This window comes from Cervus elaphus, chromosome X (assembly GCF_910594005.1).
Source record: "Cervus elaphus chromosome X, mCerEla1.1, whole genome shotgun sequence".
NCBI lineage: Eukaryota > Metazoa > Chordata > Mammalia > Artiodactyla > Cervidae > Cervus > Cervus elaphus.
In genome coordinates this window covers 98,293,356-98,304,629 of record NC_057848.1, presented here as the reverse complement: position 1 = coordinate 98,304,629, position 11,274 = coordinate 98,293,356, and the positions used below count along the sequence as shown (strand labels likewise).

The 11,274-nt window shown below is 37.8% G+C and overlaps 1 pseudogene; it reads right to left on the bottom strand.

Annotated features, from left to right (window-relative positions):
- Nucleotides 1–639: 639 nt before the first annotated feature.
- LOC122690423 lies at nt 640–1,118 on the bottom strand (annotated as a pseudogene).
- Between the last annotated feature and the right edge of the window lie 10,156 nt (nt 1,119–11,274).

Below are 11,274 nucleotides of genomic sequence, written 5' to 3'. Positions count from 1 at the left end.
TCTTATTTTAATGGTTAGAAGCTGTGCTCAACTAAGTTGAGTCAGTAAGGTATCCACCCACTGCTGATGGATTTGCATGTGATTTTAAGTATATGTACAAATTCAGGACATTTTCAGCTATTAATTTTTATCAGATCTTCTCAGGTCTCCCCATGCATTCATTCAGCCTCCTGGACAGCCAAGGATAGTTCCTCTGTGCTTCTCTCATAACCGGAATTTCCCTATTAAATCTCAGCTTATTAGTTCATCTGCCACTGACTCCAACCAGGACTTCACCCTGAGGCTAGCATTGTTCCTGGTTTTCCTTGCTCATTCCTGCCAAATTTGGTACTTTATCAACAATACCATTGGACAGTTTTTTTCATCATCTATTCCAAACCAAGTTAATCCCTTCTACCAGCAAATCTGCTGATTTTTCACTGCCAGCCCCACTGTGGTAGAACAACCTCACCTACCTCACCTGATATGGGCGTAGGATGGGAGTAGTTCCAGAAAAGAACACCATAGACTTTCACTGTTCATACCTGAAATTCAGTTTTTCATGAATAAATATTTCTTTCTTTTTTTTCTTCTTGCTTCTGTTCAAGCTCTGAAATGGTGATTGCTTTTTATTTATTTTTTTTTTTGCTGCAAAAAACTTTATTGTTTCCATTGTGTTTGAGACTTGAGAAAGGGCTCCATCTTCTTGATGAGTTTCACCTCCTCATCTAGGAAGTGGTTCTCCAGGAAGTCACAGATGTGGGGGTCTGCAAGGGCAGAACCCAGGCCATGCAGATCCAAAAGGGCCTGGTTCAGCCTCTTCTCTATGAGAAGGGAGGCTTCCATAGCACCCTGGGTTTTACCCCATTCATCTTGGGATGACTTCTGTACATCCAGGAAGGGGGCGAGGCCACCGCTCTGGTTTTGCATTTCCAAGAGACCGTTCTACACCCTCACACTTCTCCTTGGCCAATTCGTGAAAAAAAAAAGTGGCCCACACCCTCCAGAGCAACATTGTCACGGTCAAAATAGAAACCCAGAGAAATGTAGGTATAGGAAGCCTGCAGGTGCATGTTGAGCAGGCGGTTGATGGCAGCCTCTACCTCGGTGGAATAATTCTGATGAATCTTGGAGCTCATGGTAATAAGCAGTTAAACTCAAAAAGTGATGGCTGGCCCTGGTGATCACGGACAGCTGAGTGGCTGATTCTGAAGTTTGCAACTGGAAAAAAGGTTGAAGGCTGGTCCGCTGCTGGAACAAGGGGCATCCCTTGGTCTGTTCTGTCCAAGCACTATTGAAGCAAGAGACAGATCTGAAGGACCAAGAAGTGCACTTCAATGACTGGTTTTTTGAACAATGTTGTTGAGTTTTACAGTTGTTTTGGGGCAAAGGAATTTTGTTGTCTTCACCACTACACCATAGCCAGAAGTCCCCATGTTTCCTTTTTAAAATAACCTGTGGTTTTGAGCTTTCATTAGTTCAGATGGCTTCTACCTAATTAGTCTGAACTAGTAAGATACTAGTAAGATTTCAATGCATCAAATATTTGTTGAGCACCAACAATGGGCTTGACTAGATTTACATCCCTAATTACAAGCCCAAACACAATAACTTCTCCTAGTATTACAATTCAATGTGTCCAAATAAAATAGAATCATGGTTCTGGAGCTTTAATGTTCTTAAGAATCACCCAGATCACCTGCTAAAAATGTAGATTCCTGGCCAACAGGAATTTATTTGTAGGTTCATATTTAGCAGATTTAGGATAGAACTCAGGAAGCTATATTTTAAACAAGATTACAAAATAATTCTGGTTCAATTGGTCCAAGGACTGTACTTGAGAAATACTAATTAAGAATCATACCTGAATAAAAAGTGGGCATATATTCTTCCTATATTTTATTAATATATCCAGGTAATTGAGACTGAAGTATTTTTCTTTGCTTTTTGCTACACTCATATCATATGTGCCCTTATCACATCAACAGTTTGATCATACTGCTGGTAGTATATTGTGTTAGCTATGGTTTTGTCTGCCCAATATGACTTTCTCCCACCTCATTCCTCCTCTAGTATTAGAACGTTTTTGGGGGGTCAAGTTGACTCCTCTAACTGACCACAGGAGTGGTAAGACAATGGGCATTTCCAATAGTATTTCATCCCCTTGACCCAAATGTTTAGTTCAGGAATGGGCAAGTGATCTTAGCCAGTCACTGAGGAAAAGTTCTAGAACTTTTACTGGAACTTGAGTAAGAAATTCTATCTCTGCAATTGAGAGATATAAATATGGTAGAAACCTATACTTGTTGCTACCATAGGAGATTTTCCAAAAGATAACATACACACACAGAGGAAATCAGAGTCAAAGAGGGAAAGTGAGAGCCATCCTTTCAGTGTCTGGAACCAGATCTGCCTAAAGATCTGGACTTTCAGACTTCTGTTTGTACAAACCAATAGATTTCTCTCTTGTTTGAACTAGTTTGAGTTGAGATATCCTTCACCTGAAACTGAAATTGTGAAAACAAAACTTGCCTTTGAGTAGAATTTCTCCAATTATACCATCAATTCCCTGCTTCTGATCACACACAGATACACATACATACCTATTCTCCCTTTGTCAGAAGTTCTGGGACTAGTTTCCATATTAAAGACATACCAGATCTCTGTTTCTCAGATCTTAATACAAGTTTACCAAGATATAATTTTGATAAAAATAAATACTAATAACTAATGGCCATAGATATATAAAAGATTTTAATTCCCCAATTTAGCCAAAACTCTACTCTCTTTAATGCTAAATATTTCATCCTTAATAAATGAAAAGGTGGAGGCATCCAAGATGGTGGAGAAATAGGATGGGGAGATTACCTCCCTCCCTACAAATACATCAGAAATTCATCTCCATATGGAACAACTCCTACAGAACATCTTCTGAAAGCTGGCAGAAGATCCCAGACTTTCAAAAAGGCAAGCCAATCTCCTTAGAAGAAGGTAAGTCAAAAGATGAAGATAAAAAAAGAGAAGGATTTCAGGACGGGAACCTGCACTTCAGCAAGGGAGTTGTGAAGGAGTAAAAGTTTCCACACACTCAGAAACACCCTCATGGTTGGAGGCAGGAGGGAGCTTTGGAACTTCAGAGGGCAGTTCAGCAACAAATGCTCAGAAGACAAAATGGGGAGAATTCACCACAGAGATCATTGCCAAACAGCACTTCCCAGAAGAGAAGTGGCTCACACGCCTGCACCAGCAGCAGAGAGTAGGGGCAGGGTGCTGAGGCTCAGTCAGGTTCAGGTATCTTACCCCAGGGAGAGGACCTAGGTTGGGTGCCGCAAGGATACTCTGAGGGGGCTGGTGAGATGCAGCTGAGGGAGTCTAGGGTGGGGATGGGGCATCTCAGAGAGGCAGGAGATTGTAATCACCAGGACACTCTGACTTCACCAGCGGCCACCAAAACCAGCAAAACTGGTAGGAGCACTACCAGCAGAATTGGACACGACTGCAGTTTATGATCCCAGAGGAGGAAACGTAAGCCATTAGCCACTGCCAAAGCAGCTACCACCAGGCTGTGAGCAGGCACAGGTCACTGCTTAGGCTGTGAGCCTAAGCAACTTGGCCCTTTCTAGGGACCCATGATCTGGGGCCAATTCTTCTGGGAGAGTACACAACCCACCTGACTATAACAACATTCAGCGGGTTTCTATTGCCTTAGGCACTCCCTGTTACATCCCAGTTGTGGCTGCCATACCCTTCCCTCTCCCCAGCCCAACTGAGCAAGTGAGCCCTAATAAGTCTCAGCCTTTTGCCCCCTCTTGCCTGGACGGGGAGCAGACAGCAGAGGGCAGCCTACAAGCAGAGCTGGGTCCAAAACCAAAGTGCAACACCAGGGGCTGTGTGACCCAAGAAGAGAAAGGGTATTAGCACCTGCAGCCACAGGTGCAGTGGATTAAATCCCCACTATTACCTTGAGGCTATGGACTTTGGGGACAACTATGGACTTTGGGAGCAAGTACAAGCTGGAGTAAGGCCAGATCTGAGACTGAGTGAACCCCACATTGCCCACAACAAGTCCAGAGACCTTCCTAGAAATATTGGAGGACTTTCTGAGTAGGCAGAGTGACTGGAACACACTGTGTGGAGTGGAAAAAAAGAGGAATCATGAGGACCTTCTTACCACCACTCTCTATATAATTTTCCCCCTTTTTTCTTTTTCATATTGTTCTAAGGTTGTTCTTTCTATATTATTCCCTTAATTTTTATTTTTATAACCTACTTTTTCCTTTTTTAAAGCATTTTAGTTTAAATAAACTCATTTTATATTATTTACCTCTTATATAGTACCCTTTAACTATATTGCATTTTTTCTATTTTCTAAATTGTGTGTTTTTGAAAGTCTAGTTTTTAGTATTCATTTTTATGTATGGGTTTGTTTATTGGTTTGATTGCTCTCTTCATTTTTGGCTCCTGTTTTTATCATCTTTCTTCTTTTATCTTTGAGAGTCTGAGTTTCTTGGGTATTCTAGGCTATTGAGTGTTGCTTTCACCAATCATCCTGGGGTTTTGTCTTCTGTGCTGTGTAGCCAAAGAAGTCTTGGTACTACAGTAAAGGGTTGGGCCTGAAGCTCTAAGGTGAGAGGCCTGAATTGAGGACTTTGGACCAGAGAAATCCCAACCCCATGGAATATTAATCAGCAGGAGCTCTCCCAAAGGCCTCCATCTCAACACTAAGACCAAGCCCTACCTAAAGGCCAGCAAGCTCCAGTGCCAGATGCCCTTTGCCAATCCTTCAGCAAAACAGGAACATAACATTGCATATTAGCATACAAGCTGCCTAAAGCCATACCAAACCCATAGACACCCCAAAACACACTACTGAATATGGCACTGTCCTTCAGAGAGAAAAAATACATCTCCATCTATCAGAACACAGGCACGAGTCTCTCAACCAGGAAATCTTCACAAGGCACTGGCCCAACTCCACTCAGGGGGGTGAGACTTCACAATTAAGAGTAACTATGGCCCACCAGCCTGCAGAAAGGAAACTACAAACACAGTAAATTAACCAAAATGAAAAGACAGAGAAACATGCAGCAGATGAAGGAACATGGTAAAAACCCACAAGACCAAAAAAAAAAAAAAAAAAAAGAAGAAGAAGAAGAAGAAAGAAAAGAAAAGAAAATAGGCAATCTACCTGAAAAAGAAATCAAAGTATTGATAATAAATATAATACAAAATCTTTAAAATAAAATGCAGGCACAGATAAATAGACTGGAGGCCCAGATTGAGAAGATTTAAGAAATGTTTAACAACGACCCAGAAAAAATAAAGAATAGACAATCAGCAATGAACAACATAAAAACTGAGATTAAAAATATACCGCTGCTAAGCTGCTAAGTCACTTCAGTCGTGTCCAACTCTGTGTGATCCCATAGATGGCAGCCCACCAGGCTCCCCCATCCCTGGGATTCTCCAGGCAAGAACACTGGAGTGGGTTGCCGTTTCCTTCTCCAATGTGTGAAAGTGAGAATTAAAGTGAAGTTGCTTAGTCGTGTCCGACTCTTAGCGACCCCATGGACCGCAGCCTACCAGGCTCCTCCATCCATGGGATTTTCCAGGCAAGACTACTGGAGTGGGGTGCCAAACTTGAAGGAACCAATAGCAGAGTAACTGAGGCAGAAGAATGGATAAGTGAGCTGGAGAACAGAATGGTGGAAATAACTGAAGCAGAGCAGAATAAAGAAAAAAGAGTAAAAAAAAAACAGGGACAGTCTCGGAGACCTCTGGGACAACATTAAGCTCACCAATATTCAAATTATAGGGGTCCCCAAAGAAAAAGAGAAAAAGAAAGGGTATGAAAAAATATTTGGGGAGACTATAGCCAAAAAAATTCCCTAACATGGGAAACAACTAGCCACCCAAGTCCAGGAATCCCAGAGTCCTAAATAGGATAAACCCTAGGAGAAACATGTAAAGACACATATTAATTAAACTAATTAAACACAAAGTACAAACATTAAAAGCAGCAAGGGAAAAGAAACAAATAGCATACCATATGGATCCCCATAAGGCTACCAGCTGATCTTTCAAGAGAAATTCTGGAGGCCAGAAAGGAGTGCCAGGATATACTTAAAGTAATGAAAGGAAAAAACCCACAACCAAGATTACTCTATCCAGCAAGGATATCATTCAGATTTGAGGGAGAAATCAAAAGCTTTATAGACAAGAAAAATATAGACAATAGAGCAATACCAAACTAGCTTTACAACAAATACTAAAGGAACTTCTCTAGACAGAAACACATGAGAAAGAAAAGGTCTACAAAAACAAACTCAAAAGAATAAAGGAAATAGTAATAGGATCATACATGCCAATAGTTACCTTAAATATAAATGAATCAAATGTATAAATGAATCAAATGCTCCAACCAAAAGACAGACTGGATGAATAGATACAAAAACAAGACCATATATATACTTTCTACATGAGACACACCTCAGACCTAGAGACACATACAAACTGAAAGTGAGGGGCTAGAAAAAGATATTCCACTTAAATAGAAATCAAAAGAAAGCAGTAGTGTTAAAACTCATATCAGATAAAATAGACTTTAAAGCTAAGACCTTTACAAGAGACAAGGAAGGACACTACATAATGATCAAGGGATAAATCCAAGAAGATATAATAATTATAGATATATATGCACCCAACATAACAGCACCTCAATACATAAGGCAAATGTTAATGACAATTCAAGGGAAAATCTACAGGAACACAATAATAGTGGGGGCGGTGGTCTTTAGTAACCTACTCACACCAATAGACAGATTATCCAGACAGAAAATTAATAAAGAAACACAAGCTCAAAATGATACATTGGGGATGTAAGACCTAATTGATATTTACAGGGCATTTCATGGAAAAATGATAGATTTCAGCTGTTTTTGAAGTGCACATGAAACACTCTCCATGATAGATCACATCTTAGGTCACACATCAAGCCTTGGTAAGTTTTCAAATATTGGTAAATTTTGAAATCATTTCAAGCATCTTTTCTAACCATGATGCTGTAAGATTAAATATCAGGTATGGGGGGAAAAACTATTAAAAAACACAAACACATGGAGGCTAAACAATATGCTTTTGAAAAATCAATAGTTCACTGAAGAAATCAAAGAGGAAATTAAAAATACCTAGAAGCAAATGATAGTGAAAACAAGACAACTCAAAACTTGTGGGATGCACTAAAAGCAGTGCTAAGAGGGAAGTTTATAGCAATACAAGCCTACCTCAAGAAACAAGAAAAATATCAAATAAATAATCTAACCTTACACCTAAAGCCACTAGAAAAAGAAGAACAAAACCCCCAAAGTTAGTAGAAGGAAAGAAATCATAAAGATCAGAGCAGAAATAAATGAAAAAGAAATGGAGACAATAGTAAAGATCAATAAAACTAAAAGCTGTTTCTTTAAGAAGATAAAATTGACAAACCATTAGCCAGACTCATCAAGAGAGAAAGGGAGATGATTCAAGTCAATAAAATTAGAAATAAAAAAGCAGAAGTTACAACAGACAACACAGAAATACAAAAAGTCATAAGAAACCACTATGAACAACTATTTGTCAACAAAATGAACAATTTGGAAGAAATGGATCAATTCTTAGAAAAGTATAACCTTCCAAAACTGAACCTGGAAGAAATAGAAAATTTAAAGAGATGAATCACAAAAGTCAAAACTGTAATAAAAAAATCTTCCAGCAAACAAAAGCCCATGGCCAGATGGTTTCATATGTGACTTCCACCCTTCCCTTTAGGGAAGGGAAAACTCTGATCCTGCTCAAAGTCTCCTAGAAAATTTCAAATGAAAACTCATTAATTCATTCTACAAGGCCACCATCACCCTGATACTAAAACCTGACAAAGATGCCACAAAAAAAGGAAAATTACAGGCCAATATCACTGATGAACTTAGATGCAAAAATCCTCAACAAAGTTCTAGGAAACAGAACTCAACAACACATTAAAAGGATTATGCATCATGATCAAGTGGGCTTTCCCCCAAGGATGCAAGGATTCATCAATATACACAAATCAGTCAATGTGATACACCATATTAACAAATTGAAATATAAAAACCATACAATCATCTCTATAGATACAGAGGAAGCTTTTGACAAAACTCAACATCCATTTATGATAAAAACTCTCCAGAGAGTAGGCATAGAAGAACATAGCTAAATGTAATAAAGGCCATATTTGACAAACTTACAGCAAACATTAGTTTCAATGATGAAAAAGAGTAAGCATTTCTCCTAAGATCAGGAACAAGACAAGGTGCTCACTCTTACCACTGTTATTCAACATAGCGTTGGAAGTCCTAAACACAGCAGTCAGAGCAGTAAAAGTAATAAAAATGACTCCAGACTGGAAAAGAAGTAAAACTCTCACTGTTTGCAGATGACATGATACTATACTAGAAAACCCTAATAATGCCACCAGAAAATTAGTAGAACTAATCAATGAATATAGTAAAGTTGCAGGATATAAAGTTAATACACAGAAATCCCTTGCATTCCTATATACTAACAGTTAAAAATCAGAAAGAGAAATTAAGGAAACAATCCCATTCACCATTGCAACAAAAAGAATAAAATATCTAGGAATAAACCTACCAAAAGAGATGAAAGATCTGCATGGAGAAAACTATAAGACATAAATGAAAGAAATCAAAGAGGACACAAAACAGATGGATATATATATATATATATATATATATATATATATATATATATATATATATATATATATTTACCATGTTCTTCGACTGGAAAAAGCAATAGAGTGAAAATGACTATACTACCCAAAGCAATCTACAGAGTCAATGCAATCCCTATCAAATTACCAATGATTTTTTTTTTAGAGAACTAGAGCAAAAAATTTCACAATTTGTATGGAAACAAAAAGATCCCAAATAGCCAAAGCAATCTTGAGAAAGAAAAATGGAGCTGGAAGAATCAACCTCCCTGAATTCAGGCTGTATTAAAAAGTTACAGTCATCAAGACAGCATGGTACTGGCACAAAAACAGAAATATAGACCAAAGGAACAAGACAGAAAGCCCAGAGATAAACCCATACACCTATGGGCACCTTACATTTGACAAAGGAGGCAAAAATATACACCGGTGAAAAGACAGCCTCTTCCATAAGTGGTACTGAGAAAGCTGAACAGCTACACATAAAAGAATAAAGTTAGAACTGTTTCCTAACACCATACACAAAAACAAACTCAAAATGAAATAAAGACTCAAATAAAGGCTGTAAAGTATAAAGCTCCTAGAGAAAAATATAGGTAGAACACTCCTGACATAAATCACAGCAAGATCCTCTATGACCCACCTCTTAGAATAATAGAAATAAAAACAAAAATAAACAAGTGGGAAAAAAATAAACAAATGGGACCTAATTAACTTAAAATCTTTTGCACAGCAAAGGAAACTATAACCAAGGTGAAAAGATAACCCTCAGAATGGGAGAAAATAATAGCAAATGAAACAGCTGACAAAAGATGAATCTCCAAAATATACAAGCAGCTCACACAGCTCGATAACAGAAGCACAAACAACCCAATCATAAACAGATATTTCTCCAAGGAATATATACAGATGTCTAATAAACACATGAAAAGATGCTCAACATCACTCATTACTAGAGAAATGCAAATCAAATCTACAATGATGTATCATCTCACACTAGTCAAAAATAAAAATCTACAAACAATAAATGTTGGAGAGGATGTAGAGAAAAGGGATCCCTCTTGCACTGTTGGTGTGAATGTAACTTGATACAACCACTGTGGAGAACATCATGGAGATTCCTTAAAAAACTGGGAATAAAACTACTATATGACCCAACAATCCAACTACTGGGCATATACCCAGAGGAAAACATAACTGAACATTATACGTGTACCACAATGTTCATTGCAGTACTATTTACAATAGCTAGGACATGGAAGCAACCTGGATATCCATCAACAGATGAATGGATAGAGAAGTTGTGGTTCAGATATACAGTGGAATATTAGTTATAAAAAGGAAAGCATTTGAGTCCATTCTAATGAGGTGGATGAACCTAGATCCTATTATACAGACCAAAGTAAATCAGAAAGAGAAAAACAAATATCATATATTAACACATATATATGGAATCTGGAAAGATGATACTGATGAACCTATTTGCAGGGCAGCAATGGAGATGCAGACATAGAGAACAGACTTGTGCACACAGCAAAGGAGAGTGAGGGACGAACTGAAAGAGTAAAATTGAAACCTACACATTACCATATGTAAAATAGATATCCAGTGGGAATTTGCTGTATGATGCAGGGAACTCAAACCTGGTGCTCTATGACAATCGAGAGGGGTGGGAGGTGGGAGTGAGTTTCATAAGGGAGGGGATATATGTATACCTATGGCTGATTCATGTTGATATTTGGCAGAAACAAACACAACATTGTAAGGAAATTATCCTCCAATTAAAAATAAATTTCCCAGTGCACAACTAATAAAAAATAAATGGGGAAAAAATAAATAAACAAATTTCCTTTAAAACTAACTAAAGATTTAAGAATACACTTGTTTCAGCTTCCTCACCACCTTATGCTGTTCTTAGTATCCTGACTTTTTTCACTTTGTAAAATGTTTTTTTTTCTCCCCTCTGTTTCAAAACCTGAGGATATCTTTCTGTATTCTGGCACATCTTCATCTATAGTCTGAGCTCCTCAAATTACTTGACACTATCTTATTCACAGTACCTGAACTCTGGAGGAGGAAAAGCAGTCAAGTTGTAATTTATTTCTTTCTGTATTATTTCTTCTTTAAAAAGACATGACTCCTTCCTAGTCCCAGAAACTGGAAAATCTTCCCCCATCCCTTCTTATACATACAAAGGTCTATAAATAAGGATGTCTGTGAACCGAACTCTTTTGCATGGTTCTAATAATAGAAAAATATATGAGGCTCAATGGCATTAATTCTCATAAAAATGTCAGTTCATTTCAAATATAAAGTGAATATTTTAAAAAATCTAATTTTCATAGTCATAACTATTGTAGTATAAGAATGATATAACATTTTTAATCATTTGTTCAAAAACAAGAAAGCTCAAAGCTTTACCAAGCGAGAGTATAATGACATTAGCATTTGGACCTAATTAAAGAATAAAGCAGTTTTCCCTTTGCTAGCAAATCATGTGCAGAAATTAAACATATTTCAATAAAAGATCATTTTGCATTGCATTT